Here is a 23,923-nt window from a genome sequence, read left to right on the forward strand (position 1 = left end):
TCAACCAAATATATTATATCTTTTAAACTTTATAAGTTGTCAATTATTGTGATATATATATATATATATATATAATTTTTTTTTTACGTATTTCTTTGAATATATATCAAATTATTTCTTTTTAGATATTGTAAGATATTAAATATTGTAATTTATAATAATTTTTGTGTAATTTTCAAAGAATATATGTTACTTTAGATATTTAATTTGTTAAGTATTGTAATTTATAATACTTTTTATGTAATTTTCAAATAATGCGTGTTACTCTGCTTGTCTAAAATTTTGGGGCACTTATAGTCAATTATATATTTTTAAATAATTTAATATTTTAGTTATTCTGATTTATGATATTTTTTTCTATTCCAGTTTAAATGGTACAATACTTAGATGGTCATAATAATTAATTAGGGGTGATCTCTAGTGAAATCATGATTGAAACAACGAAACAGATGCCTTAAATGACTTATAATAACTAATTAAAAATGATATAACAAAATTACTATAAAAATTACTTGTGGAGAAAAAATTTAATTAGGCATCATATAAGACATCAAGTTAATATAATATTGAATATTATTAATTTTTTAATACTTAAATGACTTTATAATAATTTTTTAATATCAATTTTTTAATAATTAGATGACTTATAATAATTATTAGGGGCAATATAGTAAAATTACAGTTGAGGCAATTGAAGACATGTCATAAATGTCTATATTATTTTTTATTAAATATTATATTAATTTTTGAATATATAAATAACATATAATAATTAATTAGGGTTAATATAGTAAAATCACAAAGCAAACAGCTTAACCGTCGGCAAGCAGGCCGACAAAAAGCTGCTGAAACTCCCACTGATAAATATAACTAGATATCGGAGCCCGTGCAAGCACGGACCCAATATACGTTATTTTTTATCTCAATTTATGTGGTATGGATAAAATTTGAAAAGTCAATAAATTATTTTTGTATATTTTTAAATATTTTACGTTATTAGTTATTGATTTATAGTACTTTTATGTAATTTCCAAATACTATATGCTATTCATTTTGTCCCAATTTATGTGACACTAATGAAATATTTGAAAAAGTTAATCAAATTTGTTAAGTTATTTTAGAATTTTTAAGTTGTTAATTATATTATGATTTATACGACTTTCTACGTAATTTTAAAGTAATATCCCTCTATCTCAATTTGTGTGAATTAAATTATTAATTATTGTAATTTGTAATATGTTTTACACAATTTCAAATATATAACAAGTTAAATAAAATAATTAAATTAAAATTTAGATAATCAATTATATTTTTAATATATTTTTAGATTTTTTAAGTCGTTAGTTATTGTATGTTATAATACTTTTTTGACATTGTAACTTACTATTTTAAATTGTTAGCTATTGTAATTTATTATACTCTCCTTGTTCAAACTTTCGTGGCACTGATAGTCAATTATATTTTAAAATAATATAAGTTCTTAATTATTGTGATTTATAATATTTTTTCTTCTATTCCAATTTAAGCGACACTGATATGATTTCAATAGTCAATCAAATATCAAGATTGAAGTAGCAAATCAAATATATCTTAAATGACTCATAATAATTAATTAGAAATAATATAGCAAAATTACTATAAAAATACTTGTGATTTTTTTTAACTACGCCCCATATAAGATGTCAAATTAATTTAAAACGTCAAGATTTAATTTATCATTTTATGTCTATTTTACCTTTTTATTAAATATTTGTTTTAATACTTACATGACTTATAATAATTAATTAAAGGTGATATATTAAAAATATGATTGAAACAGTTGAAACAGACATGTCATAAATGTCTATTTTACTTTTTTTATTAAATATTATTAGTTTTTTAATACACAAATAACGTGTAATAGTTAATTAGGGGTGCTATAGTAAAATTACGAAGCAAGCAAGCAGCTGAAAGCAGACATATAACAACCGCCAACTGCCTGCTTTCAGCTTACTGCTACTCACGCTTATATATAGTATAAGTAATAAAGTAACAAAATTAGTTATAGATTAGAGGGAGTTTCATACCGAAGCAGACAGCAGGTCAACATGCCTGCTTCAGCTGCTATAATCGTGTTTTTACTGTATGACCTCTAATTAATTATTATAAGTCATTTACGTATTAAAAAATTAATAATATTTTATACAAATAAGTAAAATAAACATTTCTGACATGTCTGCTTCGGCTGCTTCAGTTGTAATTTTACCATATCACCCCTAATTAATTATTATAAGTCATCTAAGTATTAAAAAATTAATAATATTTAATAAAAAATAAAATAGACATAAAATAATAAATTAACTCTTGATATTTTAAATTAACTTGACGTCTTATATGAGTCTCACTCAGGTTATTTTCACAATTAATTTTTTATAATTATTATGCTATATCACTTTTAATACATGTCTGCTTCGCGGCTTCAATCGTGATTTTATTATATCATCCCTAATTACTTATTATGGTTATTTAAGCATTAAAAATTTATATTATTAGTATCCTATATAAGAAGTCACAATAAGCTCAACTATTTCAATCGTGATTTTATTATATTACTCCTAAATAATTATTATAAGTAATTTATGTATTAAAAAATTAATAATATTTAATAAAAATAAAATAGATATTTTTGCCATCACTGTTTCAACTACTTTAATCGTAATTTTACTAAATTACCCATATTTAATTATTATAAGTCATTTAAGTATTAAAAAATTAATAATATTTAATAAAAAAAAGTAAAATAGACGTAAAATGATAAATTATTTTTGATATTTTAAATTAACATGATGAATATGAAGCCATTAAAAAAACTTTACAAGTATATTTTATAATAATTTTACTATGTTACTTCTAATTAGTAGAATAGAAAAAAATATTATAAATCACAATAATTAAGAACTTAAATTATTTAAAAAATATAATTGACTATCAATATCACAAAAGTTTGAACAACTTAAAATATCGTTATGCAAAGTTCATCAATCTAAATATTATATTATATATCTAACTTAGAATTTATCGACCAAACAAATAAAACTTGTAATTAAATGATAGAATTATACATAACGTAAAATTTTTAAGGATCAACATTGAGCCGTGCGTATCATGACGTAAGCCGACTAGTAAAGTAATAAAAAGTAAAATAATAATAATATAGAAAAGGAAAGAAGTAAGAGTAAAAAAGTAAAGTAATAATAATAAATATAAATATATACTTATAATATAAAATAATATAGAAAAAGAAAGAAGAAAGAGTAAAAAAGTAAAGTAATAATAATAAATATAAATATATACTTATAATATATATAATATAAAAAATTTAAAAGTAAGTAGAAAAGAAAATATTAGAAGCCACCAGCACTAAGAATTTTATGGGAAGACTCGAGAAGGTTCACTACTTTTTGGGGTTGCAGAATGCGTACAATGATAGCGCGATTCAGCCCTGTACGTTCCTCTAAAGTCGCTTTTCATTATTATTATGATTATCACTCGTCAATTTGCGTGTATCATCTAGCTTGTTGATAGACTGACTTGTGTAATTAGTGGCGGATAGCTTATTGATAGATTAACTTGTGTAATCAGTGGCGGATAGCTAATTGATAGACTGATTTGTGTAATCAGTGGCATATATATGTAGGATCGGGTTCATCCGAATTCTTCCTCAGAAAATTATACTTCTTTCGTCTCAAATTATGTATTATTATTTTTTTAATTCATTCTAAAATAAGTATTCCTTTTTTTTATTTGACAACTTTAAACATTTTAAAGGTACAATTATCCTTTTTATATTTATTGATTCCATTTAATTAAAAAAAATATTGATATATTTTTTAACAAAGAATAATTTAATAAATTTTATCAAATCTTTTCTTATTTTTAAATTTATGCCCAATTAAATAGCTATACATTATTATTTTTATATGATAAATTTTTTTCTTTTTTTTATCTATATATGTGGTTGGAGTTGAACCCTTCGAATAGTCCATATACATACTACCCCTCAATGAAAATCCTATGTCGGTCTCTGCGTGTAATGATGTTAAATGCAGTATCTATGGAGGAGGAGAACGCCTATAAATTTACAGCCCCGACGTTTTTCTACGTCCAGCTTTTCCAGAGGTAACAAATAGAGATGGGCTATTCCACAGTTACAGAAATGAGCTGTGCAGTTAAGTAGGCAAAAGTGTTATTCTTGAAATTGGAAATCTTGTTATTATTTTATTAGATATTTTTTTCTTCTTTTTTGGTTTCAATTTTGTACAATAGTCTGTTGGGTTCATACTTTGAGATTTATTTTGTAGATGAACAGTCAATAGAACAAGAAGCTCAAAGAAAAGTGAGGTAGCTCTTAAAATTAATTTTTGCTGGGACTGCTACCGTTATTGGGTATCAAATTTTCTCATACATGGGTAAGTAAGATCTCATTTCTATGGTTACGTGAATCGATTTCCTCCTGATTTGTCTTTGGCATATTAATGTCTGTTTTGAATAGGAGACAATCTGATGCAACAGTCTGTCTCACTTCTACAAGTCAAGGATCCCTTATTCAAAAGAATGGGTGCTTCCAGATTAGCTCGTTTTGCTATAGATGGTAAGTTTGGTTCACACTACTTGGAAATTGACAAGTTATGTATACACAATTATTTATTGGGTTCAATTATATGTTGGCAATTTGGTGCACAATATCAGGAATGTGATATTATTAGTAACGGGTCCAGATATGTCTTTGATTTAAGAGCAGTAAGGAGCTATTACTTATTTACTTTTCAGTTTTAAGGCTGATGAAGAGATATAGGAGCAAAGAAAACATGTAGTTGGTATCTGAAAGGCAAAATAATAATTCTGTGACTTATGATGTCAGTGAACCTAGGTTGATCATCCTTTTGTGTTATTAGAAGCTCATTTTAAATCTAACTGATATCGTTAACCTCCTCTGCATCCTCTTTTGTATTAATAATCTACGAGCTGCACAATTTTGTCTAGCCGAGTCTCGTGCATCTGGATGTGCTCCCCATTCTTCGTGATTTATTTACTGGATAACCTTCTTTTGAAATGTAAAGCTAATGGAACTCTCTACTAATTACTTGTACAAAAGAAGTAAATTCATTTCATTGTCCCAATATAAGATGAAACTACTCTAGTACCTTAGATTTTAGTATCCTAATCAACCCTGTATTTGATTGTTGTTCCTTTTCCTAGTGCTATGATGAGGCAACTGTATTTCTTAAATAACATTTTTCTTGATGACTGTGGTGTCTGGGCTAGCTTTCAAGCACCTCGACTAATTCTACAAGATACGTGCTATCTCCCACCAACAACAGGTAGCAGACCCTGTCCATCAATGATACAAACCAGCCAACAAACACAAGAAACAAGATAAAAACAACAACACAAAGGAAGCAAACACAAGCCGATTACAAGACAGCAAGAACAACACCAACGATTTGCAATAAAGAAAAAGATAGATAGTGAGACATAAGCTATTACAAGCTTTAGGAACTAAAGTGTGTATCAAACACCAGAACCCCTAAGACCCACAATAACAACACCACACTCTTACGAAGACCTCAAGGGAACCGGAATCCCCAAGCAACCCTCGTTTCTAAACGGGTAACCAACACAACGATTCCACGTTGCCACAAGTGAATCCACACTTGCACAAGTGATTCCACATTTGTATTACACTCTCAAAGAGGTCTTTCAAAATATCAAAGTTATGGACAAATGACCTAATAGCATCTATTTATAGTCCTAAACTTATTACATAGTAAAGACCAAAAGGCCCTTAATGAAAGCCACAAGAGGGGCGGCCTTGGAGAGTAGACTTGGGTGGCTTTGGAGTGTTTTGAAAGCCTTCTTGACACTTCAAAACTTGTTCTCTTGGTTGGGCAGCCCCCAAGCTCGAGTCTTTACGTATTGGTCTCCAATCATGTCCTCGAAAGCTAGGATGCCCCTTTGACTCGTATCAACCAAGGCTAGGGTAGATGAGAAGAAATCCCTTAGTGTTTTTTTTGTTAAATAGGATTTTTCTAGTCTTGAAATAACTGAAACATTATACAACTTTAAAGGATCTGCACATTGGTTTATCTTGAACTGACTAGCGACATAGCTTACAGTTTTTGCTCAAAGTGCAATATTTGAAGTTTGTAGTCGAAACATATTTGAAAGCTATTTGAAATTGTGCCAAGAGAACAGTTTCAAAAGAGGTTAGAAACCTAGAATTCAATGTGAAATTTAAAGAAAGGGAGCCAAGGAACGGAGGGAGGATAACACCAACCATCACTCAATGAAGGTGAAATATTTTCTTCTTGGAATGCTAGGGGGGTAAATGCTGTAAGTAAGAGGGTGATAGTTAGAAGAATAATACAACAATGGAAGGCTAATATTTATGTGTTAATAGAAACTAAATTGACAAAAAATGAAGCGCATGTTTTTAGACAATTATGGCAAAACGGATTGATGAGGGAGTATCACTTAAACACAATTGGCAGTAGGGATGGGATAGTAGTGAGGGGGGAATTGGTGGTAGCAGCTAACCAAAGTTTATCAGTGAAGTTTGAAGGTATCATCCAGGAGCTCACATGGTTTCTTAGTGCAATCTACGCTTCATGTGACACTGTTGTCAGAAGAGAGTTGTGGCAAGAGTTGAGCAACATCAAAAAAATTGTAACAGACCTTGGGTGGCTTGTGGTGATTATAATGTCACAAGAAATACAGGTGAGAGGTCAGAAGGGCACAATATAACGGGACCAATGAATGAATTCACAGACTGGATAAATGAGATGGAATTCTTTGATCCTCCACTATTAGGGGGTTGTTTTACTTGGAGGAGAGACAATCATGCGTCGGCTTCGAGAATTGATAGATTCTTGTATTCATCTCAATGGGATGAAGCTTTCACACAGATCATACAAAACCTACTACCTAGAATAGGATCAGACCATAATCCCATTATGCGTGATTGTAGTGAATTGAATTTGAGCAAAGTCGTATTTCAAATTTGAACAATGGTGGATGAGAGTAGATGGTTTTACTGACAAAGCCAAAGAATGGTGGTTGTCTTTCAATGTAATTGGTACAGAATCCTTTGTTCTAGCTTTAAAACTGAGAATGCTGAAACTGAAATTGAAGGAATGGAGATTAGCATATAGAAACAACTGGAAATAGGGGAAAGAAGAACTCTTACATCAAATATCAAATCTAGAGAAAATTCAGGAGTTGAGACTACTAACAGTGGATGAGCTTCTACAAAAGGTTCACCTTTCTATGGAATTTGAGGAAGTTGCTAAGACAAGAGGAAATAGCTTGGAGGTAGAGATCTAGGGTACAGTGGCTAAAGTAGGGTGATAAAAATATCAAATTTTTCCACAAGGTTTCCACAACTCACAAAAGGTTCAACTCTATTGATGCTTTGATGGTGGAGGGGAATTCTATCACAGAACCAGATGAGATCAAGAGAGAGATCATTAGTTTCTATCAGACACTGTATAAAGAAAGTGAACCCTGGAGACCTGAGTTCAAATTCCATGGAGCAGAGTGTATTAATGATGAAGAAAGAAGCTGGCTACAAAGACAATTTGAAGAGGTGGAAGTGTTGTATTGTATTAAGTCATGTGCTAGTGCTAAAGCTCCAGGTCCAGATGGTTTTCCACGAGTTTTTTTCAAACTTTTTGGGAGTTGCTGAAGGTAGATGTTATGAATGTTGTCAATCATTTCCATGAGAGACACGAATTTGAGAGGTGTCTCAATGGTACTTTTGTGGCTCTTATCCCAAAGTAATCGGGGCAATTGAACTTAGAGAATTTAGGCCAATAAGTCTCATTGGTGGAGTTTATAAGATTTCTACCAAGCTTCTGGCAGAAAGGTTGAAGAGGGTAATCAACAAGCTAGTCAAAAAACATCAAATGACTTTCATCCAAGGGAGGCAGATTATAGATGCTGCTTTGATAGCTAGTGAATGTGTGGATTGAAGGCTCAAAGATGTAGCTCTAAGGATCATGTGTAAGCTTGATATTGAAAAAGCTTATGATCATGTGAACTGGGCTTTTCTTATTAATATTTTGAGACAGATGGGATTTGGAGAAAAATGGGTGAAGTGGATAAGCTTTTGCATTAGAACTGTCAGGTTCTCTATTTTGATCAATAGAGAACCTGCTGGTTTTTTTCCTTCAGAGAGAGGGTTAAGACAGTTAACACAGGGGATCCTCTTTCCCCTTTCCTTTTCATCCTAGCTATGGAGGGGCTTAATAGCATGTTGAGGGTGGCTACTCAGAGAAGTTGGTTGAAAGGTTTTAAGATGGGCAGTCAAGCTGGTGAAGAATTGCAAATCTGCCAGCTCCTTTATGCAGATGATACTGTGTTGCTATGCGAGGCTAAAGCGGAACAAGTGTGCTTTATTAGGGTTATTTTAGTAGTTTTTCAAGCAGTGTCAAGTTTCAGTGACTGTGTTAATTGGAGAAAGAGCAACATGTTTCAAGTAAAGGAAGTTCTCAACATCCAAGGTCTAGCTAATATATTGAGTTGCAAGATTGAAAATTTCCCTTACTCTCTGGGAATGCCCTTGGGATAAAAGCATATGGAGGCTGAGATATGGGATGGAATTGTGGAGAAGACTGACAAGAAATTAGCCACTTGGAAGTCTCAATATCTATCCTTGGGAGGAAGAACAACTTTGATCAACTTTGTTCTGGATGTGCTGACTACTTATGTCATGTCTCTTTTCCCACTACCTGTTAAGGTGGAAGAAAGATTGAATAAATTAAGGAGGGACTTCCATTGGTCGGGCAACAAGGAAAAGACATTCATTTAGTGAAGTGGCAAACTGCACAACTTAGTAAACAATCAGGTGGACTTGATATTAAGAACTTGGGGTTACAAAATAGGTGTTTATTATCAAAGTGGCTATGGAGATTTAATAAAGAAGTCCATGCTCTCTGGAAGAAAGTCATCATAAGCTAGTATGGGCAAGCTGATCGTTGGACCTCCAACATTGTGACCAACACCTAGGGGGTCTCAGTTTGGAGGACTATCAGGAATTTATGGTCCGAACTGAGTAAGAATATATGTTACAAGGTGGAAGAGGGTAATAGGATTCTCTTCTGGAAAGACAAAGACAAATGGATTGCCAAAATTCTCTTATGGAAGCCTTTTTAGATCTTTTCTCTTTTTGTGGTAACTCAGGAGCATCTATTGTTGAGACTTGGTCTCCACAAGGGTGGCTTCTGAATGACTGGGAGGTGGAGAGAGTTGCTGAATTACTATAGAGATTGAATGATTTCTCGGGCCTAAACGCTGAATGTGATACTGTAAGATGGAGGCATGAAAGGGATGAGAGGTTTTCTGAAGGAAGACTCTACAAAAGAGACCTTATGATACAACTTGGGAGCATTTCCGGACCTTGGAAACAAGTCTGGAAGTGCAATATCCCAACCAAGGTGAAGTATTTCACATGGTTGGTGAGTAGAAGAGCATGTCTAACTCAAGAGAAGCTAAAAAGAAGGGGTTTCTAGATTGTCTATAGGTGTTTTTTTGTAATGAAAAGGAGGAAACAAACATCCATTTATTCCTTCATTGTAGATTCACTGTCCAGTGTGGCACATGTTCCTCAACCTTATCCAAGGACCATGGGTGATGCCAGAGCATACTGCAGATCTTTTAAGCTGTTGGATGAGGAGATGGGGGAGCAAGACTCAGGAAAAATGGTGGAGAATAATCCCTTCATGCATATGGTGGTCCATTTGGAAGGAAAGAAACAACAGATGTTTCGAGAATACTACCAACTCAATGCAGAAAGTTAAAGAAAATTGCATTACCACGTATTTTTGGTGTAACGAAGAGGGTATAGATGAAGTAGAACAGTTAGTAGACTTTTTAGGTTCTCTGTAATTATGATTACTTGCCCTTGTAATTTTTTGAAGGTTGCCAGAGCTCCCTTATTGCGGAAGAATACAATTACTGTTTATCAAAAAAAAATAAAAAATATTCGACTGCTATTTGAACAGATCATGAGATTTTATTAGATTCTTATCAGTGAATCTTTTATCCCTGTGCTTTTTTGCTTCCTAGATGAAAAAAGGATGAAAATAGTTGAGATTGGTGGGGCTCAACAACTTTTGAACATGTTAAGAGTCTGCCAGTGATGATCGCACAAGTAAGGAAACCTTGAAGGCTCTTTTTGCTATATCAAAATAAGGTCAGAACTCAAATTTATCTGCAGTTTGCGTAATGCTGTAATCATGGATGCTCAAGTCAGTATTTTGTTTGAAATGGGAATAAGCTAGTATATGTAGGAATCCTCAAGTCCTATTTGAGAAGTTTAAGAATAAGTCAGGACTTCGTTGGACTATATCCAAACTTTCCTCTTACAATAATAATACACACAAGTCATTGATCAGTCTATTTTCTTATCTCTTCGCAAATCCAATTAAAAGAATAGTGAGCTTGATACCATCTTAAAAATATTACCACTTTACACCGCTGTACTGGGTATGCTGTTGTTGTCTAGTATCTGTTATCTTGGTGCCCCAAAGTGGATATCTCTAGCTACTTTGATGAGAGCATTGCCTCTTTTCGCAGGGTCCTTTTTTGCAAACCAAAGCAAAAGCCAACAGAGTTTGTGACAAATACATTCTTTTTCTTTGAATATGAACACTATGATTACAACTGATTGGTCACTAGGTCAGTCCATGGAGGAAGTTTTTAAGTGATATAAAAGATCAGTATTGGTACCATCTTTTTTTTTTTGGCCTTCTTCTTGGATTAGTTAAAGATTTCATCTGGACCAGGGAAAAATCTCTTTTTTTCTTCGGTATGCATAAGGTAAACAAAAAGTAGACAATTTTACACAAGCAAATTTATACTCTACAAAAAGCACTGAATAATCTATATTATCTGGAAGTTCGTTCATGCTCCAAAAATTAGCTAAGAACAATGTGCTTTCTCTCATCCATACAGAAGTGCTTAGCATTGCCTTAAAAACTCTCCTATTTGTCTCTCTTCAAATGAATCACATTGGCGCTAGAGGAGTTACTTCTCATCAGGCTCTACTTCCTCTTTTAAAAATCTAGCTATACAACATGTACTTCACTGAGGATGGCTTTGCCACTCTATGCTAGCACCATACACCATATCTGACTTACAGCTTAACAGTGTAGCAGTAGGTGGTCTTCAATCTGCCCGATCTCTTGTACATGAAGCACTGGTTGATACAAGTTACCGTCTTCTTCTCAGATTGACTGATGAGAATCACCTCTTTTGTGACCAGCCAAAAGAAGGAGGATATCTTCTATGGTGATATATGGATCCAACTGATATGCTTGAAAATTCAGTTTCTCTCTCCACAAAACAAGCTCCTTTCCTCTATTTGAGCCAGATCCAAAACTTCCTGTTCCACCAGAATGTTTTTGCATAGCAGCGCATTAAAATTTGGAACTAGCTCATCGTCTTCCTTGTAGATTTTAAATCCCATATTATTCAACCACCTTTTAGTTGCAACAGTTTTGCTACTTATTCTGTTTTCGAGCAGAAGATCTGAACATGGAGAAAGCATACACCTCAGGCTCAGGGTCATCCCCCACCATCTGTGCTCCAAACAACTTTAAAACTTATTCTGCTCTCTTGAGTCTTGTCCCACTTTGAATAAAAAATCCTCACACATTTCCATTGTGTTCCTATATTGTCCGCATCCATATGGCATTGTGATGTTGGTTCCTCTACCCTCCTTGCTTTTGTACTTGTCGACTATGATTATCCTAAAAATCACGATTGTCCTCAAAAAATGTCCTGCAAAGGTCCAAAGTGCTTGTTTCTCATTCCTGAACTTCCATAAGAATTTCATTAGTAATGTTTCTATGCAACAACTTCAAATCCTTCATCCTAATCCATAGTGTTTGAATTGGAAACGTGACCTTCCCACAAATTAGATGGAACTTTTTGTCCTCTTTGTAATCCTCATGAAGTTCCTTTGAATCCTCTCTACTTGCGGTATGACTACCGCTGGAGTATGCTTAAGAGACAAAGTATGTTTGGAAGCTTGCTAGGATGCCTTTACTCAATACCTTGTCTCCTTGTTTTTCCAAGTAGCTTGTTTGCCATCCATCTAGTCTTTTCCTCAACCCCTTAATTGTCGGGTTCCATACTAACGGGTCCTTGTTTGACATCCCAAGAGGTAGGCCTAGATAGGTCGTTTGTAATGCTTCAATCCTGTAACTGTGAAGACCTATGCTATTTGCTCAATGTGGCATGTTGCCAATTTCTCCCCCAGAGATGAACTTGCACTGTCCTGTTGATCTTCAAATTTGATAATGTTTGTAACCATAGCAAAACCAGACTCTTTGTACCTATGTTACATTGACATCACAAAGTACGAGAGTGTTCTTAGCAAACAATGGATGTGATACCTTGATGCTGTTCGACCCTCTACTTTGGTTGTGAATACCTTTATGTATTTCCTTTCTATGCTGTATCCATCATCTTACTCAGTGCCTTCATGACTAGTAAGAAAAAAATACAGGTAAGCGGTAAGTAGGTCCGCCGTCCTAGGATTCTGGAGCTGGAAAGAAACAATTGAGCTTCCTGTTGGAAATCTCACCAAGCTAACCAAAATCCTAAATTGCACAGTCAGATGTTTTGGCTAGTTCTGTTGTTGTGCAGAATTGGAGTATGGCGAAAACAATTGGAACAAGACATGAGTCACAAGGACTGTATCATTTGACCATGCAACAATCACTAGTTGGCCTTATTTCTCTACCTCTGCTTATCTCCTCCAGAACTGTCTGGGTCATCCAAGTCTTGCAAAGCTTCAGAAATTGTCTTTTTCTGTATGTGAGTCATGTCAGCTTGAGAAACATGCTCGCACTTCTTTTCCAAAAAAGTATAAAATGGTCTCATCTATGTTTGAAATTGTGCACTCGACATACAGGGTTCAAGTCATGTGTGTTTAATCAGGGTTTCATTATTTTGTGGCCCTCATTGATGACTATTCCCGTTGCATATGGGTGTTTCTAATGAAGAATCATTTTGAGTTATTTTCTATCTTTCAAAAGTTTTATATTCATAATCAATTCGGTGTTTTATTAGAGTTATGTACACTGTGATAATGGCAAGGAGCACTTATCTCCTTTTGCCAGTTTCATGTCTTCACAGGGAGTTATGCACTAGACTTCTTGTGCATATACTCCGCAACGAATTGGAGTTTCGAATGAAAAATCTGGCATCTTACTGAAACTGCCCATACCTTTCTTATACACCATCACGTGCTGCTTCGTTTTTGGGAGATTCCATTTTCACTAGTTATCTGATTAACCATATGCCTTCTATTTTCTACGTCCTCTCTTTAGTTGTCTTTCTTAGTCAAAATTCTCACAATCTTCTGTTGCAATTGTTTGGTTCTGTTTGTTGTGTTCATGACCATAATCCTAGGAAGAATATATTTCAGGCCAAATCGGTTAAACATATCTTCCTAGGATACTCTCGTCTCCAAAAAGGTTACAGATGTTGTGTTCCAAGAACAAAATTCAACAGATATGACCTTTGAGACATCTCTCTATTTTTCACCAAACACTACAAACAGAAATCTAATTCCACAAGTTCTGCCAGTCCATATACTTTCCACACCAGAAGTTAGCCTGGGCAACTCTAGCCCTCCTCGTCAGGTTTATACCTGACGTCCTTGTCTTCCTACTAACACTAAATACAATTCTTCTTAGCTCCTGATGATTCATCTCCTGATTCCTCATCACCTGTTCCGTTCATGCCTTCATCGGACATAGCAACTCCACCCATGTCACTTGCAAAAGTATTCACACTACCTAAAATCAACATCCTATCTATAGTTGCTTGAGTTATGATCGATTATCTCCATCATACTATACCTTTGTATCCACTTTGTCTTTTGTTTCTATACCTAAAGATTGTTAGCAAAGCATTCATCTAGGATGGACACATGCCATAATGGAAGCCGCCCCACAGGTGGCCACGAGTCATAACACACTCTTTACACAATAAATCCACTTTGAAGTTGACTTATTCGCTCGGCCAATGGTGAATGCTTGCATGAGGGTATATACACGGTTGTTGGATGCCGTTTGGTCTATACAGTCAAAGTAGGTCCTACGACGAGATTGATTAGTTGAAGGCCAGACATGTTACCAAAAGATATACTCAAATTTATGATCTTGATTATGGTGATACATTGTCCCCCGTTGCCAAATTGCGTCTTTTCGAATACTCATCTCCTTAGCAGCAATATGTCATTGAATGTTCCATCAACTAGATAACAAAAATGCGTTTTTGCCTGGAGATCTAGCCAAGGAGGTATGTATGGTAGCCACTAAGATTCGTTGCTCAGGGGGAGTCACACTTGGTATATCGTCTGAAGCGATCATTTTATAAATGAAAACAATCTTCAAGAGCATGGTTTAAGAGATTCGGTTTGATGATTCAACAGTTCGGTGTGACTTGAAGTGCAGCTTTTTCTGATCAACATGATGGTCTAGTTAAATGTATCTATCTAGTAGTCTATGTTGATGACATCATCATAACAAGTAATGAATAGGAAGGAATTTCTCCGCTGTTGCAACATCTGTCCGACATCTTTCAAGCCAAGGATTAGGGAAACTTAAAATTCTTCTTGGGGATTGAAACGACAGAACACAAGACCGGCTTTGCAATTTCTCCAGAAAGTATGGTTTAGACATATTAGAGAAGACATACATGATTGATTGCAAACTCGTTGATGCTATGGATCAAAATATCAAACTTGTGCCTGGACATGGGGGAGCTGTTGGAAGAATGTAGAAGATACCGAAGATTGGTCTGCAAGTTGAATTCTCACAATTACACAATCTGATATTCATTTTAAGAAGTGTTGTCCGTGTCTCCAAACTTTGTAAAGGTCATTGGGATGCAGTAATCCGTAACCCAGATGCATAAAAGAAGCTCCAGAATGACATTTACCGATTTCCAAAAAAAAAAAGAAACTCTAGAACAAGAATTGGTATATGAAGACAACGGTCATCTCGTCGACATTGTTCGATGTTCTATTACAGATAGGTGCAACAGGTTAGTGGCTCGATCAGATAGATGTTCCACTTCTAGATATTATCTCATATGGGAGGAAACCTGCTTGTTTGGAAAAATAAGAAGCAAGATGTTGTCGCCAGATCTAGCGTTGAAGCAGAATATTGAGCTATGACTTGCTACTTGTGAGCTTATCTGGTTGACACAACTTCAAGAATTAAGGTGTGTAGAGGCCAAAAGGATGAAGCTAATGTGACAATCAAGATGCTATTCATACTTCTAACAAATCTTGTTTTTCATGAGAGGACAAAACATATAAAGGTGAACTACCATTTCATTAGACGGAAGCTCGAGTCATGCATAGCTATCGGCTTTGTTGACTTGAATGATCAAAATTAGCAGATGTGTTCACAAAGGGGTCATTTGGTAGAATGTATTAAAAAAAGTAATGCTTGCATCAGTCTTATGTACTACAATTACCTTGTTTGGTACATTTTTTAGCCTATGTGTAACTAATTTTTGCATTAGTTCTACACTCTAACTGTGCATTGAGGTATGTATTACTAATACCTCAAAATCCATGGTATTAGTAATGCAATGGATTCTAATGCATGCATAATGCATAGCATGACTGAAGACAATTGTCCTTTAAAACCTTTTCCACACTTTTTTTACCATATTTGTGGTGGATATTTTTGTAAATATATATCTTCTTTAAAAAAGTATGCAATGCATGTTATTTTTAATAAACCAAAGCAAAAACTGCATAAGAAAAATCTCAGGAAGTCGTAACTAATATTAGCATTACTAATACACCATATTTTACACTATCCATATACACCCTACTAAACAACCCCTAAACTCCTTATAGGACCTCAGATCGAATAAATTTGTAACAGGCTTGGAGCTTATGATAGGTACGCTCTAGCTTGCGAAGGAGGTGTGGGGGTAGGGGGTATGTAGAGATACTATATGATTTTCAGTAATTTGGAATGATTTGATTAGGATTCTGATTGTGTAATTACACACTTACCAAAGTTCATGCTGTAATTACTATATATCCCAACCAAGCTTGAGGGGCTTCTCTTTTTCATCAGAGTCCCTTCTCTCTCTTTGAATAACGAAAGGTGTTCATGCTTTTAGCTGTCTAGTACAATCTAGCAACATTGGGAAATGGTGTTACTCTAATTTGAGAAGTGTGATTTGAATCAATTTGGTCATCTCCCATAAGGTGAATAACAAGAATGTATCAAAACTTAACTTTGACCTCTTTGCCCTGGTCCATGCCTACTGCGCACCTACTAAAAGGAAAAGACCAATAATTAACTGGTAATCCTTATGAACTCTGAAGATCCTCCATTTCTGTTGAGGACTTGCACCATATGCACCCAACACCTTTTCTACGTATACCTTAGAGGGTGTTTGGATTGACTTATTTTAAGTCCCTTTGGCCTTTAAGCTCTTTTTTTATTTTTGGAGGTATTTAGGAAAAACAAAGTGCTTTTAAGAACTTTCTTTTGGACTGTACAAAAATTAGCTAAAAGCTAAAAGCAGGGTAATCCCAACTTATGGCTTTTAGTTTTTAGCTTATAAGCTACTTAAAAAAAATCTATCCAAACACTGCCTTATAGCAGTAATTGTATCCCCTAGTCATCCATGGTATTTGCCAATTGCCAGTGTTCCATAAAAATAAATTAGCTGATCCTCGAACTCCTCATTTATTTATTTCCCCACCAGCCCATGCCCCCCCCCCCCCCCCCCCCCCAAAAAAAAAAAAAACAAAAAAAACGCATTCTGTGGTGCTCTCCAACTTTGTAGATTTAGCTTGATGGAGAACTGAGGCCCTTCATCCATTCTTTCATTTCCAACTTTCTACCATCATATAGTAACATACTTTCACTTTGGTTGAGATGGTCCATTAACATTGCCCCTCAAAAGTATCTTACTATTGTGTAGGTGATGACCTTTATCTTCGTAACTCAAAGGCAGACCAACCACGCTCCCCATTGCCTAAATCTCACTTTGACCATGACGTATATGATCATTTATCTTTTTTGCATACCACAAGTTCACGATATTATTATTTTCTACAAATAATACTCTTTGCTTCTTTTTTTCCCGTCCACCCTATCTCCCAATACCCCCAGGCCCTAACTCTCCTCCTCCACCATCAAGTTCCTCTACAGGGTCCCAATTTCCCGTCGCCACTCCCATGTCCCTTGTTATCCCCTTGCTATTCTTCTCAATGTTCCTATTAGGTCCAACACCCTTTTCTTATTTTCCTCATTAGAGACCCTTACGAACTCCCGATATCCAAGGATTTTGTCCCCTATCCACCCGTTTCTTCTTCTTCCTCTATAAACCATTCGTATCTTCTATCGAAATAGTGTTTCCTTCTCCATGATGCTCCCTTTTATCCTTACCTTTGGCACAATCATCCTTCTTTGTTCGCCTACGGTGAATCCAATAGCCAACAACCTGCTACCTACTTCCCCTGCTTTAAACCCTCCTTCATCCAGACCCACTGTCCCACCCACTATCTTTCTTCCTCCTTGCATAGTAGTACGGGATCATATGAATCCTTGTTACTTTAGTTTCTATGTTCGACAAGGTTGAAAAAAGGAGACCTCGTTGGAAACAACCTTCCAACTGCCCTTACAAACTGGAGCCATAGGGATTCCCCCTTGATAATGCAAACCCAGTCTCCTCCCTCTGTCCGAGTTCTGCAGGTCATTTTTCGCCCTTAAATAACTGCTTTGGGGATGCATTTTTCTGAAATGTGTTTGTGTGTTATTTGGATGTACATCTCTATGTGAGCATTGTTAAGCTATTAGGTAAACCAATTATTACAAAGTCCTCCACATTTATGAGAATTTGAATTTTCTGCTGGATTTTACTTCAATAACTAATTCAGGAAACACCATCTCAATATCCTTGCTTGTATTGCTCACCTTTTTTTGCATTCCTTGAATGCAAATGCAATATACTATGCATGCATGAGTGAGGTCATGAGTGAGTACGATGATTCATTGTATAAGAACAAGGAGAAATCCAGAGTTGCAACAACTACAGAGGTATTAAGTTGTTGAGTCATGCAATGAAGGGTTTGGGAAAGGGTGGTAGAGTTGAGGCTGAGGAGGATCGTGACTATCTCTGAGAATCAGTTCGGTTTCATGGTAGTTCGCTCGACTACGGAGGTCATTCTCCTTGTGAGGAGATTAGTGGAGCAGTTTCGAAAAAGGAAGAAGGACTTGCACATGATGTTTATTGATCTTGAGAAGGCATATGACAGAGTTCTTTGGTAGATTCTGTGGAGGTGCTTGGAGGCTAAAGGGGTGCCCGTGGCGTACACTAGGTCGATTAAGGACGTATGATTGCACAAAGACTCGTGTGAGGACGGTAGGGGGGTGATTCGAAGTACTTTTCGATTTTGATAAGTTTGCACCCGGGATTGACTCTTAACCTTTTTTTATTTGTCTTGGTGATGGATGTTTTGACGTGACGTATTCAAGGGAAGGTGCCTTGGTGTAATTTGTTGAAGATGTGGTACTGATTGACGAGACTCGGGGAGGAGTTAATAAGTTGGAGATTTGGAGCCAGACCCTTGAGTTTAGAAGATTTCGGTTGAGCAGGACCAAGACATAGTACTTGTGGAGTGTAAGTTTAGTGATGTGTCGCAGGAGGCTGACGTGGTTGTAAAGCTGGACCCTCAGGCCATTCCGAGGAGGGAGAGTTTCAAGTAGTCGGGGTCTATGATTCAGACCAATGGTAAGATTGATGAGGACGTCACGCATCGTATTGGGGCAGGATGGTTGGAGGTTCGCTTTGGGAGTTTTATGTGATAAGAAGATGCCCCCGAAGTTTAAAGGTAAGTTCCACAGAGTGGTAGTTCGTTCACTATGTTGTATGGAGCGGAGTGTTGATCAGTTAAGAACTCCCATATCTAAAAGTTGGAGGTGGCGGAGTTGAGGATGTAGCGATAGATGTGTGGCCATACCAGGAAAGATGGGGCGAGGAATGAGATTATTCGGGAGAAGTTGGGAGTGGCTTCGGTGGAGGACAAGATGCAAGAAGTGAGGTTACGTTGGTACGGGCATGTGGTGAGGAGTGACTCTGATGCTCCAGTGCGGAGGTTTGAGACACTGAATGTGGATGGTTTTAGGCGGGGTAGAGGTAGGTCGAAGAAATATTGGAGGGAGGTGATTAGGCATGATATGGAGCAGTTACAGCTTACGGGGGACATGACCCTTGATAGTAAAGTGTGGAGGATGCGGATTATGGTAAAGGGTTAGGGCGTGGGAGCGCGTTGGTTACAGTAGGGGAGCGTTCTTTATTTGTGTTTGTAGTTTCTTGTTCGTGGTGTTGAGTGATGATATCTATGATCTCGGATAGATAGTTTTTTGTATTATCGTGTGGTTGTAGTATTATTTTGTGGATAACGGTGTTAGTTTATTTTGCATATTGTACTAGTCTATATGAATTTATGTTTTGTGATTGCTATACTGTTATCGGTCCTAAGTCGGGGGTCTATCGAAAATAGCCTCTCTACTTCACCTGAGGTAGTGGTATGGTCTGCGTACACTCTACCTTCCCGATACTCCACTATGTGGGAATACGCTGGGTATGTTGTTGTATATGCAGAAAATCCTAGTCTCCTCTATGTGATTACCCATCTTCTCAAGGAAAACTTTAATATATACCAAGAAGCTGCATTGAAAAGTGTTGATTGATTGTTTCATCTTGGTAGTTATTCAAAGAGCAGTACTGGACTTTCACTCGCTTATCATTCCGTTTCCCTTTCTTTTGGATATACTTTATACGGAGGGCCTAAAATACCCTTCAAATATTGGAAATGTTACAAAACAACCCTCTGTCCATCTATTAGCCCCAAATACCCCCGACGTCTACCTTTGGGCCCTATATTGCCCTTATTCTTAGTGGCCTCCAAATTATAATTTTTATTAATGACTTGTTGCTTCTCCATTGGGCATCCTATAATTAACTTAAATTAATTAAAAACCCACCCATATCTTGGGATCATTACCAATTAATTTGACCCCGTCCCGTTTTTTATTTAATCCATACGTCCAAAACAAAACCCAACATTTCACTTCATCTTTTTCCTCTTCTTACCAGGGTTAAAAGAAACCATTGTTAAACACAGTAGCTAACATTGTTAATAAAACCATTGTCACAAATTTACTTTATGATATTGAGTCAATCTAAAGATCAGCAACTAAAAATACGTCCCAGAAGCTAACATCGTCATAAAGAGCTAATAAAATGCACCGTCTATGCTTGAAACCTAGGCGTAAACCCCAGAAGGGTATGCTTTAAAGGATTCTCTCCAATTTCCCTATTTCCCAAGAGAATTTTATGATGTTGCCTTGCATTTAGGCAGGCCTTAAGTCGCACCTTAAAGATGCCTTTGAAGATGTCAATTCCATTCCTATTCACATGGAAACTAAGAGACAATAAATGGTGCTTGATTTCATCACATATATTCTAGTTACAAGGTCAAAATGTCTGAAGCAGTTAACTCTCCAGTCAATTGAAAGTCGTGTTCAACGTTACTTCTACCCATCAAAAATAAGAAAATGTTTTATTCGTTAAAATAACAACAACAACAACAACAACAACAAACCCAGTGTATTCCCACTTGGTGGGGTCTGGGGGGGTAAGATGTACGCAGTCCATACCTCTACCTCTGATGAAGTAGAAAGGCTGTTTCCGAAAGACCCCCGGCTCAAGTCACGAGATATCACACAAACACATAGTACAGCACAGAAGCAGATGACATAACATAGATACGGCACCCATAAGGAATATAAAACAGAGTAAAGCAGGAATGCAGGAATATAAAGCAGAGGAAAGCACACAGATTCGTAATAAACATGAAACACGGAACACGAAACACTGAATACGGAATCATAACAGGAATACACCCCCACCAATTAATTCCCTACACTAGCGACCCGAACTGGCCCTAATCCTCTGCCGTAATTCGCATCTTTCAGACCTTCCTATCTAGGGTCATGTCCTCGGTGAGCTGTAACTGTTCCATGTCCCGCCTAATCACCTCACCCCAGTACTTCTTCGGTCTACCCCTTCCCCGTCTAAAACCATCCAACGCTAGCCTCTCACACCTACGGACCGGGGCATCCATGCCCCTCCTCTTCACGTGTCCGAACCATCTCAATCGTGCTTCCCGCATCTTACACTCCACTGAAGTCACACCAACCTTCTCCCGGATAGTCTCATTCCGAACTCTATCCCCTCGGGTCAGTCCACACATCCAGCGCAACATCCGCATTTCTGCCACCTTCATTTTTTAGATGTGGGAGTTCTTAACTGGCCAACACTCCGCTCCATACAGCAAGGCCGGACGGACTACCACCCTATAGAATTTGCCTTTAAGCTTGGGCGGCACCTTCTTATCACACAGCACCCCCGATGCGAGTTTCCACTTCATCCATCCCGCCCCAATACGATGCGAGACATCCTCGTCAATCTCACCGTTACTCTGGATCACGGACCCGAGATACTTGAACTTATCCCTCTTCCCTACCTCCTGTGCTTCTAGCGTCACTCCTACCTCATTCTCCCACCTCACGTCATTAAACTTACATTCCACATACTCTGTCTTGGTTCTGCTCACCCTGAACCCTTTAGACTCCAGAGTTTGCCTCCACAACTCTAATTTGTCATTCACACCCCCTCGAGTCTCATCTATCAGGACTACATCGTCTGCAAAAAGCATACACCACGGCACCTCTCCTTGGATACGCCGCGTCAACACATCCATTACTAACGCAAACAAAAAGGGACTAAGAGTAGATCCCTGATGCAATCCTGTCAGGACAGTGAAATGCTCTGAGTCTCCTCCCGCCGTCCTCACCTGGGTTTTCGCTCCCTCATACATATCCTTAATTACTCTGATATATGCTTGCGGTACTCCACTCGCCTCCAAGCATCTCCAAAGCACTTCCCTGGGGACTTTGTCGTACGCCTTTTCCAGGTCGATGAACACCATGTGCAGATCCTTCTTCCTCTCCCTATACTGCTCCACCAACCTCCGTACCAGGTGGATTGCCTCCGTCGTCGAGCGGCCGGGCATAAATCCGAACTGGTTTTCCGAAATAGACACTATCCGTCTCAGCCTCACCTCGACCACTCTCTCCCATATCTTCATAGAGTGACTCAGTAACTTAATCCCCCTATAGTTATTGCAACACTGAATGTCCCCCTTATTCTTATAGAGGGGGATCATGGTACTCCACCTCCACGCCTCGGGCATCTTTGCCGTCCTGAAAATTTCATTGAACAATGCAGTCAACCACCTTACACCAGCCTCTCCAACGAACTTCCAAAACTCCACCGGTATCTCATCCGGCCCCGTCGCCCTACCCCTTCGCATCCTGCGGACTGCCTGTCTAACCTCGTCTACCTTAAAACGTCTACAATAGCTAAAATCCCGACACTCCCCTGAGTGCTCCAGTTCCCCTAACACAATAGCTCTGTCCCCCTCGTCATTCAAGAGCCTATGAAAGTACGACTGCCATCTCTTCTTTATGTGGCCGTCCTCCACCAACACTCTACCGTCCTCCCCCTTAATGCACCTCACCTGATCGAGGTCACGACCCTTCCTCTCCCTAGCCTTAGCGAGTCGGAACAACTTTTTCTCCCCTCCTTTCCCCTGTAACCCTGCATACAAGCTCTCAAAAGCGGCCGTCTTAGCTGCCGTGACCGCTGACTTCGCCTCCTTCCTCGCTAGCTTGTACTCTTTCCTGTTTACCCGCTTCTCTTCTTCGTCCTTGCTTTCCACCAACTTAGCATACGCCTCTTTCTTGGTCACCACTTTCTTCCCCACCTCTTCATTCCACCACCAATCCCCCCGATGATGTCCGGCCCGGCCCCTAGAAACACCCAACACCTCCCTTGCATTCTCCCTGATGCACGTTGCCGCCCTGTCCCACATATTATCCACGTCCCCCCTACACTCCCACACCTCCATTCCCGCCAACCTCTCCCCTATCTCCCACGCATTCACTGGCGTCAAGCCGCCCCACTTAATTCTCGGTCTACACTCCTTACCCCTCCTCTTTCTATTCTTCTTTATACCCAAATCCATAACCAAGAGCCTATGTTGGGTCGAAAGATTCTCACTCGGGATGACTTTACAGTCTTTACACAACGCCCTATCCCCTTTCCTAAGCAACAAAAAGTCAATCTGGGTCCCGGCTATCGCGCTCCGAAAAGTGATCAGGTGCTCGTCCTTCTTCGGGAAGCCCGAGTTCACCACCACCAGCCCAAACGCCCTCGCAAACTCCAATAGGGTCGCACCCTCTTCATTTCTCTCCCCAAAACCAAAACCACCATGCACATCCCCAAAGCCTCCCGGTAGCGCCCCGATGTGCCCGTTGAAATCCCCCGCTACAACAATCTTCTCCGAACTGGGCACGCCTCTCACCACCTCCTCCAAAGCCTCCCAGAACCGCACCTTCTCCTCCCCCTCCGATCCCACATGCGGCGCATAGGCACTACACACGTTCAGGGTAAACCCCCGAATGACCAACTTAATAGTCATCAACCTATCGTTGATCCTCTTCACCTCCACTACCTGACCTCTAAGCTCTTCATCTACCAAGATGCCAACTCCATTCCTACGCCTGTCGCTCCCAGAGTACCACAGCTTGTAACCGTCCACATCCCTAGCCTTAGACCCTACCCACTTGGTCTCTTGGACACACGCAAGGTTGATCCTTCTCTTCCTAAGAATCTTCACCAGCTCTATGGACTTCCCCTGAAGGGTCCCTATATTCCAAGACCCAACCCTCAGCCTACCGTCGCTATCCACGCGCCCCCC

The 23,923-nt window shown here is 37.8% G+C and overlaps 1 pseudogene; it reads left to right on the top strand.

Annotated features, from left to right (window-relative positions):
* The first annotated feature begins 3,885 nt into the window (after window positions 1-3,885).
* The window catches only part of LOC107852782, a 22,919-nt pseudogene continuing 2,881 nt past the window's right edge, over window positions 3,886-23,923 (top strand).

Source organism: Capsicum annuum, chromosome 6, assembly GCF_002878395.1.
Source record: "Capsicum annuum cultivar UCD-10X-F1 chromosome 6, UCD10Xv1.1, whole genome shotgun sequence".
In the NCBI taxonomy this organism is placed as follows: domain Eukaryota; kingdom Viridiplantae; phylum Streptophyta; class Magnoliopsida; order Solanales; family Solanaceae; genus Capsicum; species Capsicum annuum.